The sequence below is a fragment of the Mobula hypostoma genome, chromosome 1, assembly GCF_963921235.1.
Source record: "Mobula hypostoma chromosome 1, sMobHyp1.1, whole genome shotgun sequence".
NCBI classification, from domain to species: Eukaryota; Metazoa; Chordata; class Chondrichthyes; order Myliobatiformes; family Myliobatidae; genus Mobula; species Mobula hypostoma.
The window spans coordinates 78396028-78418841 of record NC_086097.1 but is presented as its reverse complement, the minus strand read 5'-3'; the positions used below and the strand labels follow the sequence as shown (position 1 = coordinate 78418841).

The 22814-nt window shown below is 39.1% G+C and overlaps 1 protein-coding gene and 1 pseudogene across 3 annotated transcripts in view; one reads left to right on the top strand and one right to left on the bottom strand.

The window, feature by feature from the left end:
• Window positions 1-22814, top strand: part of fsip1 (fibrous sheath interacting protein 1) — a 413443-nt gene that overhangs the window by 264676 nt on the left and 125953 nt on the right. The window lies entirely within an intron of this gene.
• LOC134356587 (sin3 histone deacetylase corepressor complex component SDS3-like) lies at window positions 5034-6002 on the bottom strand (annotated as a pseudogene).

Genomic DNA, 22814 nt, shown 5'->3' with positions numbered 1-22814 from the left:
TCGAGTAGCCTACTCCTGCTCCAAAAATTAGTATGCATAATTCAACCATCTGTATTCTGGTATGCTCGGGACCCCTAACCCCTCACAAATCCACCTCAAGCCTACTCACCATCATTTCATTGTGTTTTCTCTTGCAGAAATGCAATGATTTGCGTACTTAGAATGCTAGGAGCTGTGAATCTTGCTGTTGGGCGGAGATGAGCATTCAACTGATATACTGCTAAGTACTCTCTGGATCAATGGCAGACAAGATCTGTGCTTACAGAATGAATAGAATGATGGGGTGAAAGTAGATAAGGGAGTGGATACTTCACTTAAGGTACTTGCAGGTCATACCTGTTCTTCCAATTTATCCAAACTTGGCAGGGCTGTCATCTGGCTGTGAAACACAAAGGATATTTGAAACATTTTAGCTACTACTTGGCTGTAACTACCTCTAACTTTGCTGAAGCCACATGAGTTACCTAACATAGAAATTCTAGGAAGAGGAGCAATGGAGACTTTGGTATTTCATTTGATATACATGGCCGAGCTACACATTCTTCAAATGTTCAGTTTCAGTTGTATGTAATGCCCTGGTTCACATCTTTATTGTCATGCTGTAGGCATTTCATTTAGCAGCTCTGTAAGAGCTGCTGTTCTGCTTTCAGCCTGTTTGGGTTATGGTTGAAGATAAGGGATGATTTGGAATGTGTGCCATCCAATTAGTGGGAGGTTTTCTTGGGGAAGGACAATAAGGTTGGGCTTGGGGCCTTTGTTCAAGAGAGATGAAGAGATAAGACGTTGGGGAGAACCGGTCATAGCATACGATCTGGTGGGAGACCCATTTGTTCAAGATAGATTGCGAGCAACATTCAAAAGGTGATGTGGTCTTTCACGTTGGCTGAGGGCCCAGTGCGTGAGTGACAGAGAAGTTCAAGATGAGCTCCAATTCGTGCACATTTGACTGTTCAATTGGAATGGGCCCTTTTCTTTTTGTTATTCTTTACTAACCCTTCAGTTAAGATTCATAAATATAATTCCTTTCATCGTATGCAGTGTACTGTCGGTTATTTTGTGGCATTAATTTGTAGCAGGGTAGCAAATGACACAGCATCCACACAAACTGAGGTTTGGGATGGACTGAAGTGTGCCTCAATCTCAGGAGTTTGGCGTGGCCAGAGGTCGTCTTCTCTAGACTTACACAGCTGAGGAAACCAGAGTGGTTTCATGTATATATAAAACCCACATAAATATTATTGTTTTGCACTATTTACATGTCTTGCCCATTTAGCTTGCAGAAAGCAAGTGACCTTACATTTGTGTGATGATGAATGGGAAAATATAAATTGCTATAGATATTAGTTGGGTGTTGGGAGAGAGACTTGGTTGTTTGTGTTTGCAGAACTGTTTGGTGTCAATAACATGGAGGAGGTGTATGCAGGGTAAAAAAGTAGAGTTTGTATTAGATTAGTCAAAGTCTAAGTAAATTTATTATCAAAGTACAGATATATCATCATATACTACCTTAAGATTCATTTTCTTGCAGCTATTTACAAGAAAATAAAAAGAAGTTATGAAAAAACTACAAATGGTATATTAAACAAAGCCTTACAAACAACCAATATGCAGAAGATAAATTATGCAAGTAAAAATATAAATAATATTAAGGATATGAATTGTCGAGTCCTTGAAAGTGAGTCTGTAAGATGTGGAATCAGTTTAGAGTTGAGGTGTGTAAAGTTACATGTCAGTTGAGTTACTTGGTGGTTGTAGGATAATTACTGTTCCTTGGTGGTTGTAGGATAATTACTGGTGTGAACTTAAGGCTCCTGTACCTCCTGCCCAATGGTATTTGTGGGAAGAGAGCATGACCTGGATGATGAGTGTCTTTCATGATGGATGCTCCTTTCATATGGCAATGTTCCATGTAACGGTGCAGAATGGTGGGGAGGGCTTTGCCTGTGATGGACTGGGCAATATCCACCACTTTGTGTAGACTTTTCCATTCCTGGGATTTGGTGTTTCCATAGCAGGCCATGATGCAACCAGTTAAGATACTCTCCACTCTGCATCTGTAGAAATTTGTTGAAGTTTTTGATGGCGTGCTGAACCAACACAAACCTCTAAGCAGAGGCACAGTTGACCTTCTTTATGATGGCATTTATGTGTTGGTCCTAGGACAGATCCTCTAATATGATAACAGTAAGGAATTTATAATTACCCACTCTCTCCATCTACAATCCTTTAATGAAAACCGGTTCATTGACCGAGGGTTTCTTTGGTTTTGCTGATGTTGAGTGAGAGGTTGTCGTGGCACCATTGGACCACATTTTCAATCTCAATCCTATGTATGTGCCGATTCATTACAACCTTTGATTCGACTAGCAACAGAGATGTTATCACCAACTCTCCCAGCCCCTAGGACCCTGTAATTTCAACCTATGAGTCCGATGTGGGAAGATCCCTTCTGGAGGGTGAACCCTTGGAAAGCATCCAGCCCAGGTGGGGAACCTGACCGAGTGCTAAAGACCTGTGCTGAAACTGGCTGGAGTGTTCATTGAGATCTTTAATCTTCCGCTTTGGCAGTCTGAAGTACCCACCTGTTTCAAGCAGACTTCAGTTATACCAGTACCTAAGAAGAATGTGATAACCTGCCACATATCCAGTAGCACTTACCTCCATAGTGATGAAGTGTTGGTGAAGAAATGTATCACTCCTGCTTGAGAAGTGACTTGGATCCACTCCAATTTGCCTACCAGCACAATAGATTCACGCAAATGCCATTTTCATGGGCTCTTTATACATACATCAGAGTGCTCTTTATTGACTACAGCTCGGCATTTAGTACTATCATCCCCTCAAAACTAATCAATAAGCTCCAAGACCTGTGCCTCAATACTTGCTTGTGCAATTGGATCCTTGATTTCCTCACTTGCAGACCCTAGTCAGTTTCGATTGACAACACCTCCTCCACAATGTCCATCACTGCAGGTACACCACAAGGCTGTGTGCTTAGCCCCCTGCTCTACTCAGTCTAAACTTATGATTGTGTGGCTAAGCACAGCTCCAATGTCATATCTGTTTGCTGACGACACCACTGTTGTAGGCCGAATTAGAGGAGGTGATGAATCAGCATAGAAGAGGGCGATTGAAACAACAACAGTCTCTTACTCAATGTCAGCAAGACCAAGCAGTTGATTATTGACTTCAGAAGTAGGAAACTGGAGGTCCGTGAACCAGTCCCCATCGGGGAATCAGAGGCGGAGAACGTCAGCAACTTTAAATTCCTCAGTTTTTTTTCATTTCAGAGGATCTGTCCTGGGTCCAGCATGTAGTTCTTTTTTTCTTCTTTCTTTTTGTATTTGAACAGTTTGTTGTCTTCTGCACACTGGTTGTCTGCTCTGTTGGTGTGGACTTTCATTGATTCTATTATGGTTATTGGATTTATTGAGTATGTCTGTAAGCAAATGATTCTCAGGATTGTATATGATGACATATATGTACTTTGATAATAAATATGCTTTGATATTCGAAACTTAAATATGATGTTGGAGCTGCACTTAGCCACACAATCATAGGTATAAAATGAGTAGAGTAGGGGGTTAATCTCACAGTTTGCTGAAGGCGATCGTAGATTAGATGTTGTTGCCAATCCATACTAACTGGGGTATGCAAGTGAGAAAATAAAGGATCCAGTTGCATAGGAAGGTATTAAGGCCTAGGTCTTGGAGCTTAGTGATTAGATTCAAGGGGATGATAGTATCGAATGCTGAGCTGTAGCCAATGAAGAGCATCCTGATATAGGCACCTTCATTGTCCAGATGCTCCAGAGCTGAGTCAAGGGCCAATGAAATGGCATCTGCAGTTGACCTGTTGTGACAGTAGGCAAACTGGAATAGATCCCAGTCACTCCTCAGACAAGAATTGTTATGCTTCACGACCAACCTCTCAAAGAACTTCATCACAGTGGATGTGAGTGCTACTGGACTAAATAGTCACTGAGGCAGGTTACCACGTTCCTCTTGGGTACCTCAGACTCCAAAACAAGAAGCTGAAGATGTCCATAAACTCTGCAACCAGTAAATTAGCACAGGTCTTTAGAACTGGGCCAGTTGAGCTATCTGGGCGAGATGCTTTCCATGGATTCATATTCCTGCAGGAAAGTCTCTCATCAGCCTCAGAGAATGAAATCACAGTATCATTAGGGACTGTAGGGGTTCATGAGATTATGAGTGAATACATTAGTGGAATCAAAGTGAACCTTACAAAGTGAGTAAATCGAGCTGAACAATCACCTTTTCACCATTCTTCTCAATTTTCTTCTCTGACTCAACTTTGTTTTTTTCCTTGGATAATAGGAAGGGGTTCACTGCCCTATATCTTGTCCTTCTATAGATCCAAGTTTTGCTGCTGCTCACATCTCCAACCTAACAGTATGTTTTTCAGTGACACGCCTAGTGATAATATAGTTTTTATTGTTTCACTTCTCTTGTGTATGTGGCCTGTTTACACAACTATGTTATTAATAAAAACGCGGGAAACAGGAGCTAAGTTTCATGGTTCTTTACTGGTAGAGTCTGAACTTTTACTCACACACATACAGATCCCTACGCACCTAATAGCGCATGCAATGACGTGTTACTACAACGTAAAGTAGACCCCTATTATAATGTAGGCCATACAGTACACTCCTCCCCTTTTATTTTAATAGTGTATCAACTGTTTTTTTTTACTGGGTCACTATGCTAAACAAATTTGTCTACCCCAACATACAAACGCCTACCATTTGTTTACTTAGTAACTTAATAATATCAAATCATAACAAAGTAACTTAATAATATCAAATTATAACAAGCCTTTTTTTTTACTTTGGGTCTAAGACCCATTTATAACTCAAGTCTCTAGTGGGAGGGGTGGTTCTTCTCTGCTTCTCTGGATAACGACTGTCAATAAACTTGTTTGTTTTAATACAAATTTCCATATAAAAGTCATGAAAAGTTGACTTCTGAGAATAGGGAGTTAAGATGTGCACCTCCAACTTGCTAAGAGTTCTAGGCAGCAGATCGTCTCTGTATAATGAAGACTCCTCTTTGCAGCTGTCCTAGATATATACGCATCTTTGTGCTATCACTTGTCTTCCTTACCCATATCTCATTTGTTCCAACTGAGCTAATTACATAGCCAATCTTCGTATTCTCCTTAGATTCCAAATAGATAGCCTGACCTTTATGATACCATCTCTTATTGTAATATAACTTTCCATCTTCTATTTGTCCTTCATATCTTTGTGCTGGTGATTCAGCAGGAGTGCTGAGAAGATGCTCAGTAGAAGACGGAGGTGCTGGTCTTTTTGGAGATTTAAGCCGATTGAGAGTTTGCAGATCTTCCATTATCTGTTCATCTGTTAACAAGTAATTTAACTGCGCAGGTGCAGGTTTTCATCTTTTGTCTGTAATTGGAACAGGGTCATTAGGTCTCCTCCTTAGTTTCCTAGACATTATTGGCTCTATCTCCATAGACTCTCCTGTGAGTTCCATTGTTAGCCTCTCATTCTCAATCATCTTTTTCTTTTCTTCTAACTCAATCTTTTTATCTTCAAATCTCTTCACTGCAGCTTTCTTCTCTTTAATATAATTCCTTTCCACTTGTTCTGTCTCCAGTTGCAGAAAAAGCTCTGCATTTCGTATTGTTTCCATGTATTTTCGATCTAGTTTCTTCATCCTTTTCTGATACTCCTGCAAAGTGTCTTCCTGTAACTGCTGTAGCTGTCCTTTGAGAGACGTCAACTTCTCCTGGTACATCTGCCCTTTTACTTCCAGGTAGTCTTCATCATCCTGCTTATTGGCAATATCTGTCTCTCTTGCTTCCTCTGTATCTTTATCCGAGTCGTGGCCACGGATACTGCATTCGTCCTCATCGTCAATGCTGTTTAGCTCCTCCTTGTCGTTGTAATAGTCGACAATGGGTGAGGAGAGCTGCGGACATCCTCCCCACCGAGCTGCCCTCCTTTGTTGACGCATCTTTATTCGTCCATCGTTGTCATCGATGAAGACCTTGACACCATTGATGGTGCCCAGACTAGCGCATGATTTGGATTTAAGTGAGGGAGAGTTGCGCAGCGTCAGCTTCACTCTCTCTTCCCAATTCCCATCTGGATCCAATGGCAAGACAGAGTCGAGATAGCTGGAGATGGGACTAGGCACAGTGGATAACCAGGACGTCTTCTGTGTCTTGTTGTGCTCTACCCGTTCCATGACGCTTGCAGAGTCTGTCTTCTTGACCGTTGGACCTTCCATTGGTTTTGTCCACTCAATCCGCCGGAGTCTGTCTTCACATGCTGGGATAGACATCTCCCTATCTCACCGAGGGTTTGAGACCCATCGGCTTCCCTCACCTGGTTTAGCCATTTAGCCGGCTTGTCGAAGTCGTTGCCCGGGGTGTGGCCACTGTCACATGCAAACAGCTACGAGGAGCCACAGGTGAGAGCTGAGTGCCAGGTGGGGACCAAAGGTGGACTAACTGCCTTGAAAAGGACGTGACATGTTCCCCCACCAGAGGTGCTACCACTCCCTGACACCCCATACACCCCTGACACATCTTGTGCCTTGATGGTGTGCCAATCCAACTGGATTTTCCTGAGCCATTCCCGTCCTAGCAACAGTGGTCCTCCATTTTTCAGTACATAGAGGTTCAGCTGCTGTGTTTTGTCTCCGTAGGTCACTGTCACTTTAATTTTGGCTTTGGGACGCACTTTCTGTCCTGTGAAAGTCTTTAGCAGTAGTTTAGTTCGTTTCAGAGGTATGTGAGAAAACAGTCGTTAGTAGTCATGTACAGAGATCACTGTTAAAGCTGAGCCTGTGTCCAACTCCATTTTCAGTCTCACGCCTGCCACTTGTGGAGTGATCCTTATTACTCTTCAATCATCTGTCTCTTTCACGCTGTGAAGCCGCAGACAAGACAATTCACTTTCGTCTGAGTTGTTTTCATCAGAACTGATTTCTTCCATTTTGTGTACATTGTTGTGTTTTCCTTTCTGGGGTTTCTTGTTTCTCTGTATTTTGTCTGTTTTCTGTTGTTTACTAGCTTTGCATACTCTGCCAATGTGGCCCTGTTTGCCACAGTTTCTGCATTCTTTGTCTTTAAACCAACAGTCCTCAGGGTCATGTGACATGTTCCCATAATTGTAACATTTATTTCCTTCATTTCTGTTTGGTGACATTTTATTCGTAGCATACTCGAGAGATTTTTTTGTACCTCTGAAGCACCTTGTGCTTCTGTTTCCGTTGATATTGCGATGTTCGGCACCTTCTGTAATTAAGGTCTTTTTCACTCAGGAGCTTCTTCTGTGTGGTTTCACATTCCGCACACTAACCTGTCCCTCAATGTGTCCGATAGACAAGGTCCAAATTGACAACGTTCCGATAATTTGCGCAAGTCACAATGTTCAGAAATGCTTTCATTTTTGCTCTAATTCTGTTTGTGAAATTTAAATCTTTCAGCAATGACCAGTGGTTTGGGGTTTAATGCTGTTGGAGAGTGTCTACTATTTGCTTGAATGTTTTGTCAGCTGGCTTTTCAGGGGTTAACAAGCTCTGTAGCAGCCCATATGTTTTTGCTCTCATAATACTGAGTAAGACACTGGCTTTCTTTTCATCATTAACATCATTAGCCTCACTATATAACTCCACTCTCTCAATGTAAGTTGCCTAGTCTTCAATGCCACTATCAAATGCTGTAATGGTTCCAATCATTGCCACCTTTGTTATGTTAAGTTAGCCCCTTTTCCCCCTTTTTTTCTTTTTGACTCATGTGTCCTTTTTGCTAGCCCCACGAGCGCACTCTGTCTAGATGTGTGTGTCGCTCCTTTTTATCTCCCTTCTGGGGCAGGCAGACCCTCAGCCCCTGGGGGTCAGCGCTGGCTGTGGTCTCGGCTGGACATGCTGCGGCTCCGACTGTGTTTCTTGGCCTCCCGATGTTCCCGACTCCGGCTGTGCTCCTGCTTCCTTTCGGACTCGCGGCCCTGCTCTGCCTCCTTCTTCCACTCCTTGGCTTGTTCCTTGCGCTCTTCCTCCAAGTGTCGTTATCAACTAAAACCCGGCGTTCCGATAAGATGTAGGTTCATTAACCTCGTCACCAATTTGTTGTGTATGTGGCCTGTTTACACAACTATGTTATTAATAAAAACGCAAGAGACGGCAGCTAAGTTTCATGGTTCTTTACTGGTAGAGTCCAAACTTTTACTCACACACATACAGATCCCTACACGCCTAATACCGCATGCAACAGCATGTTACTACAACATAAAGTAGTCCCTTATTATAATGTAGGCCATACAGTACAACTTCCGTGCGACACTCCGTGTTTTTGAGAGATGTATTTAACCATGATTAAAATAGCTATCTTGTATCTCAGATGATAGGTCTGGTGAAATGGACTGACACGGGGTGACTTCAGAAGTAATTTGTGTGCACAAGTGTGATCTTATTATTTGTGAAGTCTTGTTTGACTCTGATGGCAAATTTTGATAATTATGTTGTTCAAGTATGTACTGTAGTTTTAAATACTTTACTGTCCATCATTTTGATGTCTTTTACTTCAGGGTTTCCATACTCATAGGGCCTATATCCAAATAATCAGAATCAGGTTTATTATCACTGGCATGTGTCGTGAAATTTGTTAACTTAGCAGCAGCAGTTCAATGCAATACATAATATAGAAGGAAAAAAATAAGTAAGTCAATTACAGTATACGTATATTGAATAGATTGAAAATCATGCAAAAACAGAAATAATGCACTGTATATTTAAAAAAGTGAGGTAGCGTTCAAGGGTTCAACGTCCATTTAGGAATCAGATGGCAGAGGACAAGAAGCTGTTTCTGAATCTCTGAGTGTGTGCCTTCAGGCTTCTGTACCTCCTACTTGATGGTAACAGTGAGAAAAGGGCATGCCCTGGGTGCTGGAGGTCCTTAATAATGAACACTGCATTTCTGAGACACCGCTCCTTGAAGATGTCCTGGATACTTTGTAGGCTAGTACCCAAGATGGAACTGACTAAATTTGCAACCCTCTCCAGCTTCTTTTGGTCCTGTGCAGTCGTTCCCCCAAACCCGACAGTGATGCAGCCTGTCAGAATGCTCTCCACGGTACATCTATAGAAGTTTTTGAGTGTATTTGTTGACGTACCAAATCTCTTCAAACTGCTAATGAAATATAGTGTTTGTCTTTCCTTCTTTATAACTGTATTGATATGTTGGGACCAGGTGAGGTCCTCAGAGATCTTGACACCCAAGAACTTGAAACTACCTACTCTCTCCACTTCTGATCCCTCTATAAGGATTGGTATGTGTTTATCTTACCCTTCCTGAAGTGCACAATCAGCTCTTTCGTCTTACTGACATTGGAATGCCAGGTTGTTGCTACGGCACCACTCCACTAGTTGGCATATCTCACTCCTGTACGCCCTCTCCTCTCCATCTGAGATTCTACTAACAATGGTTGTATCATCAACAAATTTATACATGGTATTTGAGCTACGCCTAGCCACACAGTCATGGGTATAGACAGAGTGGAGCAGTGGGCTAAGCATACATCCCAGAGGTGCACCAGTGTTGATAGTCAGTGAGGAGGAGATATTATCACCAATCCCCACAAATTGTGGTCTTCCAGTTAGGAAGTCGAAGATCCAATTGCAGAGGGAGGTACAAAGGCCCAGGTTCTGTAACTTCTCAATCAGAATTGTGGGAATGATGGTATTAAATGCTGAGCTATAGTCGATGAACAGCATTCTGACATAGGTGTTTGTGTTGTCCTAGTGGTTAAAAGCTGTGTGAAGGGCCATTGAGATTCCATCTACTGTTGACCTGTTGTGGCGATAGGCAAATTGCAATGGGTCCAGGTCCTTGCTGAGGCAGGAGTTCAGTCTAGTCATGACCAACCACTCAAAGCATTTCATCATTGTTGATGTGAGTGCTACCAGGTAATAGTCATTAAGGCAGCTCACATTATTCTTCTTAGGCACTGGTATAATTGTTGCCGTTTTGAAACAAGTAGGAACTTCTGCCTGAAGCAGTGAGAGGTTGAAAATGTCCTTGAATACTCTCGCCATTTGGTTGGCACAGGTTTTCAAAACCTTACCAGGTACTCCATCGGGACCTTCTACCTTGCGAGGGTTCAGTCTCTTTAAAGACAGCCTAACATCAGCCTCTGAGACAGAGATCACAGGGTCATCAGGTGCAGCAGGGATCTTCACAGCTGTAGTTATATTCTCCCTTTCAAAGTGTGCATAGAAGGCGTTGAGTTCATCTGGTAGTGAAGCATCGCTGCCATTCATGCTATTGGGTTTTGTTTTGTAGGAAGTAATGTATTGCAAACCCTGCCAGAGTTGTCATACATTCGAAGTCGCCTCTTAGCCCTTGAAACATCTCTCCGCAAATCATACCTGGTTTACTGGGGTGGGTCGCAGACTTGAATGCCACAGATCTAGCCTTCAGCAGATGACGTACCTCCTGGTTCGTCCACGGCTTTTGGTTTGGGAATGTACAGTAAATCTTTGCAGGCACACACTCATCCACACAGGTTTTAATGAAGTCAGCAACAACTGCAGCATACTCATCCAGGTTCGAAGATGAATTCCTGAATACAGTCCAGTCCACCAGTTCAAAGCAGTACTGTAGGCACTCCTGCACTTCCCTTGTCCAAAGCTTCTTGGTCCTCACCACTGGTGCTGCAGTCTTCAGTCTCTGCCTATACTCAGGAAATAGAAGTACAGCCAGGTGATCAGACTTCCCGAAGTGAGGGCGTGGAATAGCACGGTAGGCATTCTTGATGGTGGTGTAGCAATGGTCCAGTGTGTTGTTTACTCTAGTATTGCAAGTGATCTGTTGGTGGTAATTGCTTAGTTTTTTCAGACTGGTCTGGTTAAAATCCTTGAAAATGATGGTGAAGGCATTAGGGTGCGCTGTTTCATGCATGTTGATCCCGTTGCTCAGATCATCTAAAGCCTGATTGACATTGGCCTGAGGTGGAATGTATACTGCTACCAAAATGATCCCAGAAATCTCCCGCGGTAAGTAAAAAGGACAACACTTAACTGCTAGATATTCCAGGTCTGATGAGCAGAATTGGGACAGCACTAGTATATTTGTGCACCTAGAAGAGTTGATCATGAGGCATACTCCTCCACCTCTGCTTTTGAGAGACCCTATAGATCTATCCTGACAGTGTATAGTAAACCTGTCAATCTGAATCACTGCATCTGGTACAGAAGGGGTTAACTAGGATTCTGTGAAACAAAGGACACATGCTGTCCTACTGTCCCTCTGATTCAGCACCCTAGCTCTGAGACCATCGATTTTATTCACCAGAGACTGCATGTTTACCAGCAAGCTAGTCAGTATTGGGAGTTTAAAACCCCGTTTCCTTAAACACACTTGTATCGCTGACCTGCTGCCATGTTTCCTGCATCGAATCCTGTGACAACTCTGTCCCCAGTCAGCATTGTTTGTGTCAGTTTCAAGCAGAAATAGTTTTAAGGCATCTTTGTTGACTGTACTGACTTTGGAAGCAGTTGTGCTTTTTAGCTGTATTTCCTTTATCCCTGTGTCTATCTAAGAGACTCTTAAGTGTCCCCAATGTATTTGCCTCTACCACCACTCCCAGCAGCATGTTCTATGCACCCATCTATGTAAAAAAATACTACCTCTGACATCACCCCTATACTTTCCTCCAATCATCTTATAAATATGACCACTCGTATTAGTCATTTCTGCCTTGGGAAAATGTCTCTGGCTGTCCACACTGTCTATGCCTCTCATACATCTCTATCAAGTCACATTTTATCCTTCTTCACTCCAGAGAGAAATGCCCTAGCTTGCTCAATCTATCCTCATAAGACATGCTCTCATATGGTCACATGAGGTGACCAGAACTGGACACAATACTCAAAGTGTGGTCTAACCAGAATTTTATAGAACTAAAACATTATTTTGCAGCTCTTGAACTCAATCCCTTGACTAATGAAGGCCAACACACCTTATGCCTTCTTAACTACCCTGTTAACTTGTGCTGCAACTTTGAGGGACCGATGGCTGCGGACTCAAAATTTCTCTGCTCAGAATCCTGCCATCAACTCTGTACTCTGCCTTCAAGTGTGGCTTTCTAAAGTGAATCACTTCACCCTTTCCATCTGACACTCCTCAGCCCTGCTCTGCATCCTATAAATGTCCCATTGTAACCTATACCAACCTTCTACACTATCCACAACCTTCATGTTACCTGCAAACTTACTAGCCCACCCTTCCACTTCCACATCTAAATCATTTATAAAAATCACTGGTCACCGATCTCCGGGCAGAATACGCTCCACCCTCTGCTTTCTGTGGACGAGCCAGTTCTGAATCCAAACAGCTAGGTTCCCATAGACCTTCTATTCATTATTCCATGAATAATATGAGCTGCCTTAATGACTATCACCCGGTAGCACTCGCATCTACAGTGATGAATGCTTTGAGTGGTTGGTCATGACTAGACTGAACTCCTGCCTCAGCAAGGACCTGGACCCATTGCAATTTGCCTATCGCCACAGTAGAGCAATGGCAGATGCAATCTCAATTGCCCTTCACACAGCTTTAGACCACCTGGACAACACAAACACCTATGTCAGAATGCTGTTCATCGACTATAGCTCAGCATTTAATACCATCATTCCCACAATCCTGATTGAGAAGTTACAGAACCTAGGCCTCTGTACCTCCCCCTGCAATTCAATCCTTGACTTCCTAACCGGAGGACCACAATCTGAGTGGATTCGTGATAACATCTCCTCCTCACTGATGATCAACATTGGTCCACTTCAGGGATGTGTGCTTAGCCCTCTGCTCTGCTCTCTATATACCCATAACTGTGTGGCTAGGCATAGGTCAAATACCATCTATAAATTTGCTGATGATACAACCATTGTTGGTAGAATCTCAGGTGGTGACGAGAGGGCATACAAGAGAAAGATATCCCAACTAGTGGAGTGGTGTCACAGCAACAACCTGGCACACAATGTTAGTAAGAGGAAAGAGCTGATTGTGGACTGGAAGAGATTTGGTATGTCAACAAATAAACTAAAAAACTTCTATAGATATACCGTGGAGAGCATTCTGACAGGCTGCATCACTGTCTGGTATGGGGTGGGGGCTACTGCACAGGACCGAAAGAAGTTGCAGAGGGTTTTAAGTTTAGTTGGCTCCATCTTGGGTACTAGCCTACAAAGGAATGGTGTCTTAGAAAGGCAGCGTTTATTATTAAGGACCTCCAACACCCAGGGCATGCCTTTTTCTCACTGTTACCAACAGGTCGGAGGTACAGAAGCCTGAAGGCACACACTCAGTGATTTAAGAACAGCTCCTTCCACTTTGCTATCCGATTCCTAAATGGACATTGAGCCCTTGGACACTACCTCACTTTTTAAATATATATTATTTCTGTTCTTGCATGATTTTTAATCTATTCAATATACGTATACTGTTATTGATTTACTTATTATTATTATTATTATTATTTTATTTTGTTTTTTTCTTCTATATTATATATTGGATTGAACTGCTGCTGCTAAGTTAATAAATTTCATGACACAAACTGGTGATAATAAACCTGATTCTGATTCTGATTCTGATTCTGAACCCATGCCTCCTGACTTTCTAAATGGGCCCTGCTATGGAGAACCATGTCAAACACCTACTAAAATCCCTGTACACCACATCAATTACTCTAACTTCATCAATTTGTTTTGTCACTTCCTCAAAGATTTCAGCCAGGCATGACCTGCCCCTTACAAAGCCATGTTGACTGTCTATAATCAAACTATGCTTCTCCAAATACTCATAAATTCTGTCTCTAAGAATTCTTTCCAATGATTTGCTCCCCACTGAGTTAAAAGTCACTGGTCTATAATTCCCATATTTTATTTGTAGTGTCTTCTTTTGGATATGAAGAGCTCAATATATTAACAACAACCTTGGCCCTCTTTTGTAATAAGATACTCAAGAATCTGTCATTTTCATTATTATCGTTATTCAGTCTGAGCAACAATGACTCCTTTACAGATGTTATCAGAAGAAAAATATATTGCTGGAGCTTACGTCATACTGAATTTCAAACTATGACACTTTTTCCCCTTAGTTGGGTGGCATTGAACACAACAGTGCTCCTGTCCCCCAGCTGCTCCAGTGACCCTGGCCCATGGTAAGTCTCTGTGGAGTACTTGAGATTTTCCCAAGTGCTCTAGTTTCCTCGCATGTCTAAATACATGCTGGTTGATAAATCAGTTGACTACTATAAAATACAAATTATGTGGAATATTTAGAAATGGGGGTGGGGGGAATTAATGGGCATGTAAAAGAAAATAAGTTACAGTGCAATAAATAGAGGCAGGATGGGCTTGCCCTGAGAGTTGGCCGTACATCAATGTAGAGAATGGCCTCCTTTATGGTTGTGTACATATATGAGACAAAATTGTGCAACAAATTATCTTTACAAATGATGTTATGTCTGAAATCTTAACAATGAAAACTATATTCAAATATTGTCAGGAAAAACACACTGTAAATATTGCAGTAAAATAAAAATTTAAGTCTTGTGTCTTCTGTCTTCTCCTATCATGAATAATGAATATGCTTGAAATGTTATAAAATCTGTTTTGTTTGCAGAGCTGCGATTTTTCCATGGTTAAACTTTCAAAGCTTTATTATGTTTTTTCTTGTAAGTTCAGCCAACTAGATCATATGGATTACTGTTATATTAGGACACATCAGCATAAGAAACATGATCCAGCAAAAATAGATCTTGACAAGAGGAAAGTCATTCAAATGAAAAAGCATTTTCTGTCACATTTTTAATATTTCTGTCTTCTCCTTTGCTGGGTGAGAATGCAGTCAGTTGGCAATCACAATGGAGTCTCTAAGTCTAATCTTGTTGCTGAGCTCATTGTTTCATACCTCAAGTCATTGACTGAATTTTAGACAAAAAAATGTAGCAAGACTACCTTAAGCTTTGTGCAATGTGTTCACTCCTAATAAATAATGTCTAGCTTATGTGAGTTTCCTTGAACACGTTGGCTTGATCAGACTTTTTTCCCAGAAAATAAACTGTTTATCAGCCACCTATCTCTTTGTTAAAAATGGAACAGAGTGTTCCATAGTTAACAAAAAGATAGTAGGCTAATAAACAGTTTATTTTCTGAAAAAAAGTCAGTTGGCACAACATATGCATTTCATGTATGTTCCATTGTTTAAGAGTTGCAGAATACTTATTTCATGTAATATACAGTAGTGTAACTCACACATACCATAAAATATTTTTGTTAATAAAGCTGTGAATGGGTGAGGAAATTCAATTCTGTCATAAATTACTCTAATCTTACATCTAGTGGGATAGGAAAACAAGATATTTTTCAATCTGAAATCCCGAATGTCAGATAAATCATCAAATTTATCAATAAGACAACTTTTAGGGCTTTATATTCAATTGCAGCCTAATAAAATGTATTTTTAATGTGCTTTAGTGCATTGTTTCCCTGCTCTGCTATGCATCTCTCCAAATTATACATTTTTAGAAACACATATACATAAACACTACAATTGCTCTTTATATCAAACTATTGTCAATAATAAGATTAACAGGCTTACTTTCCCCCTCCAACAAACATTTTTATCTTGGGAATTCTTGTGACTTAGTTTTAAAACCTTTCAATGCTACCAACCACAAATTTATCATTCAAAGAATTGGTCTCCAGGAGGGAGAGGCATTCAGTAGCACAATTGCACAACTTTCCCAAAATAGACACTTTGTTCGCTGGACTATACATTTTCAGAGGCAATAACTGACAGCAAGAATGTGAAATCTGGATTAGACACACATGCTTTGCATCAAGCCTACAAATCCCCCAAAGCTTTATTTAAACCTGATTCTTGCAGTTGGTGAAGTATTTATGTCTTGTGAAGTGCAAGTGTATTGCACAACAGTACTGAAGGAAAACCACGATTCTTCACAGATTAGTACCATAAAATCATGAAGATTCAAGCAAATAGTCACACAATGAAAGTTGTGGTTTTTGTACTCAATATCATGTTGAGTCTTTTACCAACTGCTACAGAAAAGGACTTCCAAAAAAAGCTGTAATCTTAAGAATTATTTTTTTAATTGAATCCAATTATAGAACATTCAATCGTGACTTGTATTTCCTGATATTCAAACCTAGCTATGGTCTCCTCATGTCAGAATTTAGTATTTAACATGATATCTTTAATTCAACTTTTATGATAAAGTTAATTTGAGACCGAGTACTCTTAGCAACCATAATGGTAAATGCTGATGTAAAATTATGCTTAATTAAAATTGTTTAAGAAACAACGAGATACCCTGCTATTTATTTGATTTAATGGTTTTCCTTATCCATATCTACCTGGTAAGTTGTACGCTATCTGCTTTTTCAAATAGGTTTATTTCAGCATTACACAGTGAGTTGTTGTTCAAGAGTTTAAGCAATTTTGTTTTTGTTAAATTTGGATGGGAGTCTTTTGAGCCCTCGCAAATACCTTCACACCCGATTAGTGTGATTCATGGGTCTTTTTAACAACAATAATGCACTTGGCTCAAAAATCTGCTTTTTCAGTAAATTCTATTAAGATCTGGAATTCAGATTGGTGCAAGAGCATCTGTGTTAGAAGGTTTGATCAGTTTTCTTTTGAATTAAGGAGTCTCAATTGCATTATTCAAGCTATTATAGAGAATGATATAGTGAGCACATTTGTTACAATTTTCAATGAAATACTTACTCATTTGTATGCAGATTATGAGTGTGCATCTGTAACAGCAATATTAATGAGTACATACATATTTATCATATTTGAAAAATTCTCGTTTATGTACAGAATTATCATTTTGTGAAACTTATTTCTTGTAGTAAGAATATACAGTGTTGAACATTTGAGTATCATGAACATTCCTCACAGACTATAACTTTGCATAACAGCACAACAAAATTATCTGGTTGATCTACTCAAAAAGAATAGCTGATGGTCCTGTATCAAGCAATTTAAAGACTGGAATGACTATGGTTTCTCTTCTATTGCTCGTCATATATATCTTTTCAAAGAATTCATTCCTCTTTACGTGAAGAAATACTTCCTGACATGTGTCTTAAATTTACTGTTCACTGGTATGAACATAAGCTTCCTTGTCTTAAGAGTAATACATTTTTTCAATCTTTTGCCTTAGGTTTTTTTTAACATTTTGTTAGAAGATTTCAATCCCTCTATGAAGTTGAACTGTCTCTTGTTTCCTTTCAGTTTTTCTCATTTTTCAGTTAAGTCTCTTGATAATGAAAAATCAGCTTTTAAGTCAATTTCCTGCAAAACACTAGGTTGGAACATTTCAATTATGTCTTACTGGTTAAAAATGGGCACAGGATTCAATGTACAGTACTACCAGCACATCACAGACAGAATACTATTTTCTCTGAGTCTAATAAAGATATTTAGTCTGTGTAATGTATTAAACACATTTGTTTTCACAAATAATTGGACACTAAAATAAAAAAAAAGTCAATTCTCAAAGCAACATTAGGATGTACATGTTCTAACAGGATTTATTTTGTCTTTCTTTACCTTTATAGTCTTCACCCTTTTGATGTTTAGTATGACCCAGAACTTTAAATCTGGTTTCTAAATTTAAAGCAACTTGATATAGAAGCATTAAGGAAAAAAAAACAGTGTTTCTTGAGGTTAGTAGAATCAACTAAAAATAAATTTCAATTTAATTTGCATGAACTTGCAATTATTTTAGATTTTTTGGCTTTATATTGGTCAAGGTAGATAATCAAACCATCAGTGGTGACTCAGTTTGAGTGCTGTGTTAACGCTTTCATTGAACTAACTTATGAGACATTGAAACTCTAGTGCTATTACTTGTGGTATGAAGAGATAAAGGAAGATTTTCTGCAAGATCTGTGAAATTGTCAGATGTACCTTTTAGGAGCATTATCCAGATGAATTATTGCCAATTAGCAGCATCGTTTCAAATGCTTTAATACTTCCATGGAGAGTTGAATTTGGGCTCTTTTTTATATAGTATTTTAGTACCCACTAAAATAAAAACATGAGGTATGCAGAATCAGTATTTTTAAAAGGTAAAAAGAATCTATGCTACTTTCTGTCAAAAAACAGGACTTAGGTTCAATGTAAACATTTGTAACTGGAAGCAACCCTGCACTTTGCTCATTAGGTATTTAGAAAAAGGTTCTCTGTTTCCAAATTATTGGAATATTTATAAATTCTCTAACCAGCCCCAGATGATTGTAGCTGGTAGCAGTGAATATTTTCATTCAGCGATGTTTTCATGTTATGACAAAACCAATCAAGTTAATTTACACTTTTGGTCATGACAGGGCTTTCACCCAAGAACTCCATAGCTAATCAAAAACGTATATGCTCAACCTTCTCCCATGATGCAGATGGATAGAATTTGGGTGATTTTACCATTGTTTTCACCTTATAGACCGTTAATTCTTAAACACATGTTGTGAAACCCATAAGGTATCTAATATATTGCATTATTCTATAGAAATATACACATAGGGAGCAAATATGAATATATGACATCACTAAATCATTCTTCAGTGTGCTAATATTACTATATAATTAGTTGTTTTCTGTCCTTTTAGTTCAAATAATAATAGCCCTTACCAATGTTTACTCTTTGTTCTGAATTGAGCTCTGATAGAAAGGATGAATGGTATTTGAATAGCACTAAGTAAATGTCAATTCATCTGTTTGGTATCCATGAGTCTTTATATTGTGACGAGTCAGGATCAGATTGAATTTCTTGGTTGGATTTGGCGTATTTTAGAATCCAGTACAAATATATCTAAAATATCCCTTTGCATAATAAAGAGCCTGCAAATATATTACAGGCTAGATCATGGAAAATCTATAGTTTGTTTTGTTAAATATGTAAGTACCATATATAACATCAAAAACAGGGGAAAGCCCTATTGATCTTATACTTATTTATGTTATATCATGTTATATGTCTGGTTGTACATTATTTTTTACTTTGTTTGACCTAAGCATTCAAAGGAAAGATAAAACTAATTCCGATAAATTTTGTATCATTTTTATCTACCCATTTTCTTTAATAAACTCTATCTCACTTTCTTCAGTGCCTTTCTTACTGCCGTCGAAACTTCTTAAAATACTAATAAGCCCAAACTCAGCATGTTCTATCTCCTTATCTTCATTGCTTTATCATGAACAATATCGTCAACCTATTTCAGACTCTTATCTCTGACCATTTCTGTATGTCCTCTGACACTGTTTCATGATTATTGTTAAATCTTTTGGATACCTAGTCTTTGCTCTATGAGCTTTCTTTCCAAACCAACCCATACCTTCTTTTCCTACCTTGCTCTAACCAATTTTTTTGGAACCATCTCCTATAAGTCTCACTGAAGTTTAGCATGCAGTTGCTTTCCCCTTTAAAGTATCTTTGAAAACTTTACTATATTAACAATACTTCATTAGGGCAAGCTATTCGCTTATGCTTGAATTTTGTAACTTCTTTCTTTCAAAATGTGTTTTATAATCATAAATTAGCAATAAGATTTTGTGGCTCTATAATGCAACAAATATAACAGTCTTAATTAGAACATTGAGGCCTGGTCTGTGTTTGGTAACAGATGTATTAGATCCACCAAAATATTTCAGTCACGGAGATGTTAGTATAGAACTGTGGGAGGAATGGGTAGGAGTTTAATGGCAGCTGAAGATTGGAATTTCAATATGTGAGCTGAAAATTGGCCAGAACAATAGAGCTGCTTTTTCATAAAAATATGTATGAGTGAGGCAGCTGTAAAACCACATCTACGAGCATTCCTCCAATAGAGTTTATTATTCCAATTACTAAATAATGATTCCTAGCCTATCTAATATGACCTGAGTTACATTGCACTCTTCCTCCTCCAGCTATTAAGTCCAAATCTTGAAGTTGCTTCTAACGTTTTCCTCACTCCAGTGATTCCATTTCTGGAGTCATCCTTTATTACTGCTTTCTTTAGCAATTTCAAAGTATTCTGTACATCAGCTACTGGATGTTTTAAGAGAATCATTAAGTTGCTATTGGTTGGGAGAATTAGACATTTCTTAAAGCACTTGCCAGTGGTACTGTGGCATGCAATGCTCCTCCAGTATTATGTAGGCAAATGATTAAGAATGGAGATATGCGAAGTCAAATTAGATACTGACACTGTTATCCTCTGGATCTTAAAACTACAGCTAAATGCTGTATTTCAGAGATTATGATATTTTACTAAGATATAGAAGCAAACAGTGTCTATTAAAGGGAATCACTGTTTTAATTTTATCAATCTAATTTGATTTATATATTGTGGAATCTAACATTCCAAATAAAGATATAAAAGATTATTTTTTAAAGATAGTTTTATTTGTCACACATACATTGAAACATATAGTAAAATCTGTAGTTTGCCTCAATGACCGAGGATTGCTGAGGGTGGCCCCCAAGTGTTGCTATACCTCAACATAGCATGTCTGCAAATTACTAGCCCTTACAAACTCATACGTCTTCAGAATTTGGGGGGAGAACCGGAGCACCTGGAGGTCACAGGGAGAATGTAGTGGTGGACATTGGATCTCGATCACTGGTGCTGTAAAGTGTTATGCTGACCACTGTGCTACCACACGCACCACCCCCCCCCGCAAAGCTGTCCCCAGAAATGCTGTAGCTCTGCAAAGATTCATTACAATTGTAGATAAACTTAATTATCTACAATTATAGTGAATTTATTTAATCTGTCTAACTTCATTATTTTGTTAGACTTACCAGCTCTGGAGTATAATAACTAAACTATGATGCTAGCTAATACAAGCATACTACCATAATAATTTGTGTAGTACATACATAATTGAGTTGTTAATGCATTCATGCCAAATTTTTCGGTTTCTGTATCCCTTCAGTGATTAACATTATGATAGAAAATTCATATTTCGACTTCAGAGATCTTAATTTCCATTCTATAATTTATTCATTGAATTAGGGCCAATACGGTTTGATGTCTTTATGTCATAACCAAGTCGCAGATGCTGCACTGAGATAAAGTTGTGTCAGAGTGATCGTGCTCATGAGACAGCATTTTGGTCTATTTCATTCCATTGGATTCAAACTAAACTCAATACACATAATGTGCACAGAAGGATTGTCCTGGCTGGATCAAACGTTCTGTATATAATTATGTTCTGAGAAGCAGTTCAATCCACCCCAGCATAGTTTAATATGATTGATGGAATTTCACAATGCATTTGTAAGCATCAAGTCAAAGTAGATGTTTTTCTTTTAATCAATTATAAATGGAGTGCCCTTCTGAACTATATTTTATTCTCTAATTCCTGAATGACAATAACAAGTAACTTTTTAAAATCAGTTGTTAAAATGAGCATGAAATTAAAGAAGATGGATAAGTCTTTAGCCACCGACCTATGTGTGCTATTCCTAATAGCATAAGCAGCAATATCTGAGCTTTCTGTTATGACTTAACCAAAAGCTTGCTATATATTCTTATTTTATTAGTACTCAGAAGTAAAATTATGCTAAATGAATTCATAATAAGTCCATTGGGATATGTTCATGAAAAGTTTGATTGTGAAGCATGCTGACCCTGAAGGTCACAGTAAAAAGTTTGTTGAGGCACTTAAAAGTCGAAAAAGGGTATTGAGGAAAAAACTGGAAATACCATAGTGAGAGTAGTAATACGAACTCTATTGCTGATCTTACTTTGACCTGAAAGTTGTTTTAAACATTCATAAGCTCAATTAGTCTTGGTCTGTAATGATATTCAGATCAAAGATATAGTTAATGAGTAGGAAAACTTTATTCTTTTCTATTAGTTTCACTGTACCAGTCTGGTGATTTTGAATTATAGTGCGTAGTGTTTTCCTTGTAATAGAATATGAGCACAATTAATATAATAGATGATCAAATGGTCATTTCCCGATCATTTCATTTCAACACCCTAGCATCTGACAGGTTACCTTGAAATATATCGGATCTGGTGATTGCCCCTGGAGTTTCTTCATTCTTGTTTGCAACAATTAGTGTGCATCTGAACTAAGTTCTTGAGCTGCAAAGATATCTCTGGACAATCTTTAAAAAGACTATTCTATCTTCACTGTTGTGGTACAGGAGGATGAATGTAGGTAGAAGAGGATCTGTGCTTTGCTCTTGAAGTTTTAGCAATATTTTGTTATTGCCCATACACAGAATTATAAACAAGTACACAATTTGAGCTCAGTGTGCAAAAGGTATGACGCCAAGCCCAAAGAAACATTCACGGAACTTTTACTCGTTCAGAATTCAAAACACTTCTTGGGAATATTAAAGCATTATCGTGCCAGCTGGAGGGAAATTGTAATTACACTGAGTGGTATTTCCCTCACTGTCTTGGGCTGCAGAGCAATAGTGGAAGACATCTAATGCCCTCAATAGGCAGGCACTATAGCACACTGCACATACTTCCCATTTCTTTCTTTCCTCCGAATGCCATCATCACTTTTGCCCCTGAAAGGACCATCTCAAGAATAACTGCTTTCAATGATCTTTTATTAAGTAGGCCCATGTTCTATTATAAATGTCACCTCAGCAACACGTGCTCTGGCCACCCATTCCCTTCACAACAGCTATTAGCAAGAATAGTACTAAATAAGAACATGCATGTGCCCATATATTTCTCATTTCACCCTTTTTTTGCCAGCTGTCACTCATCTGTTAATCCAGT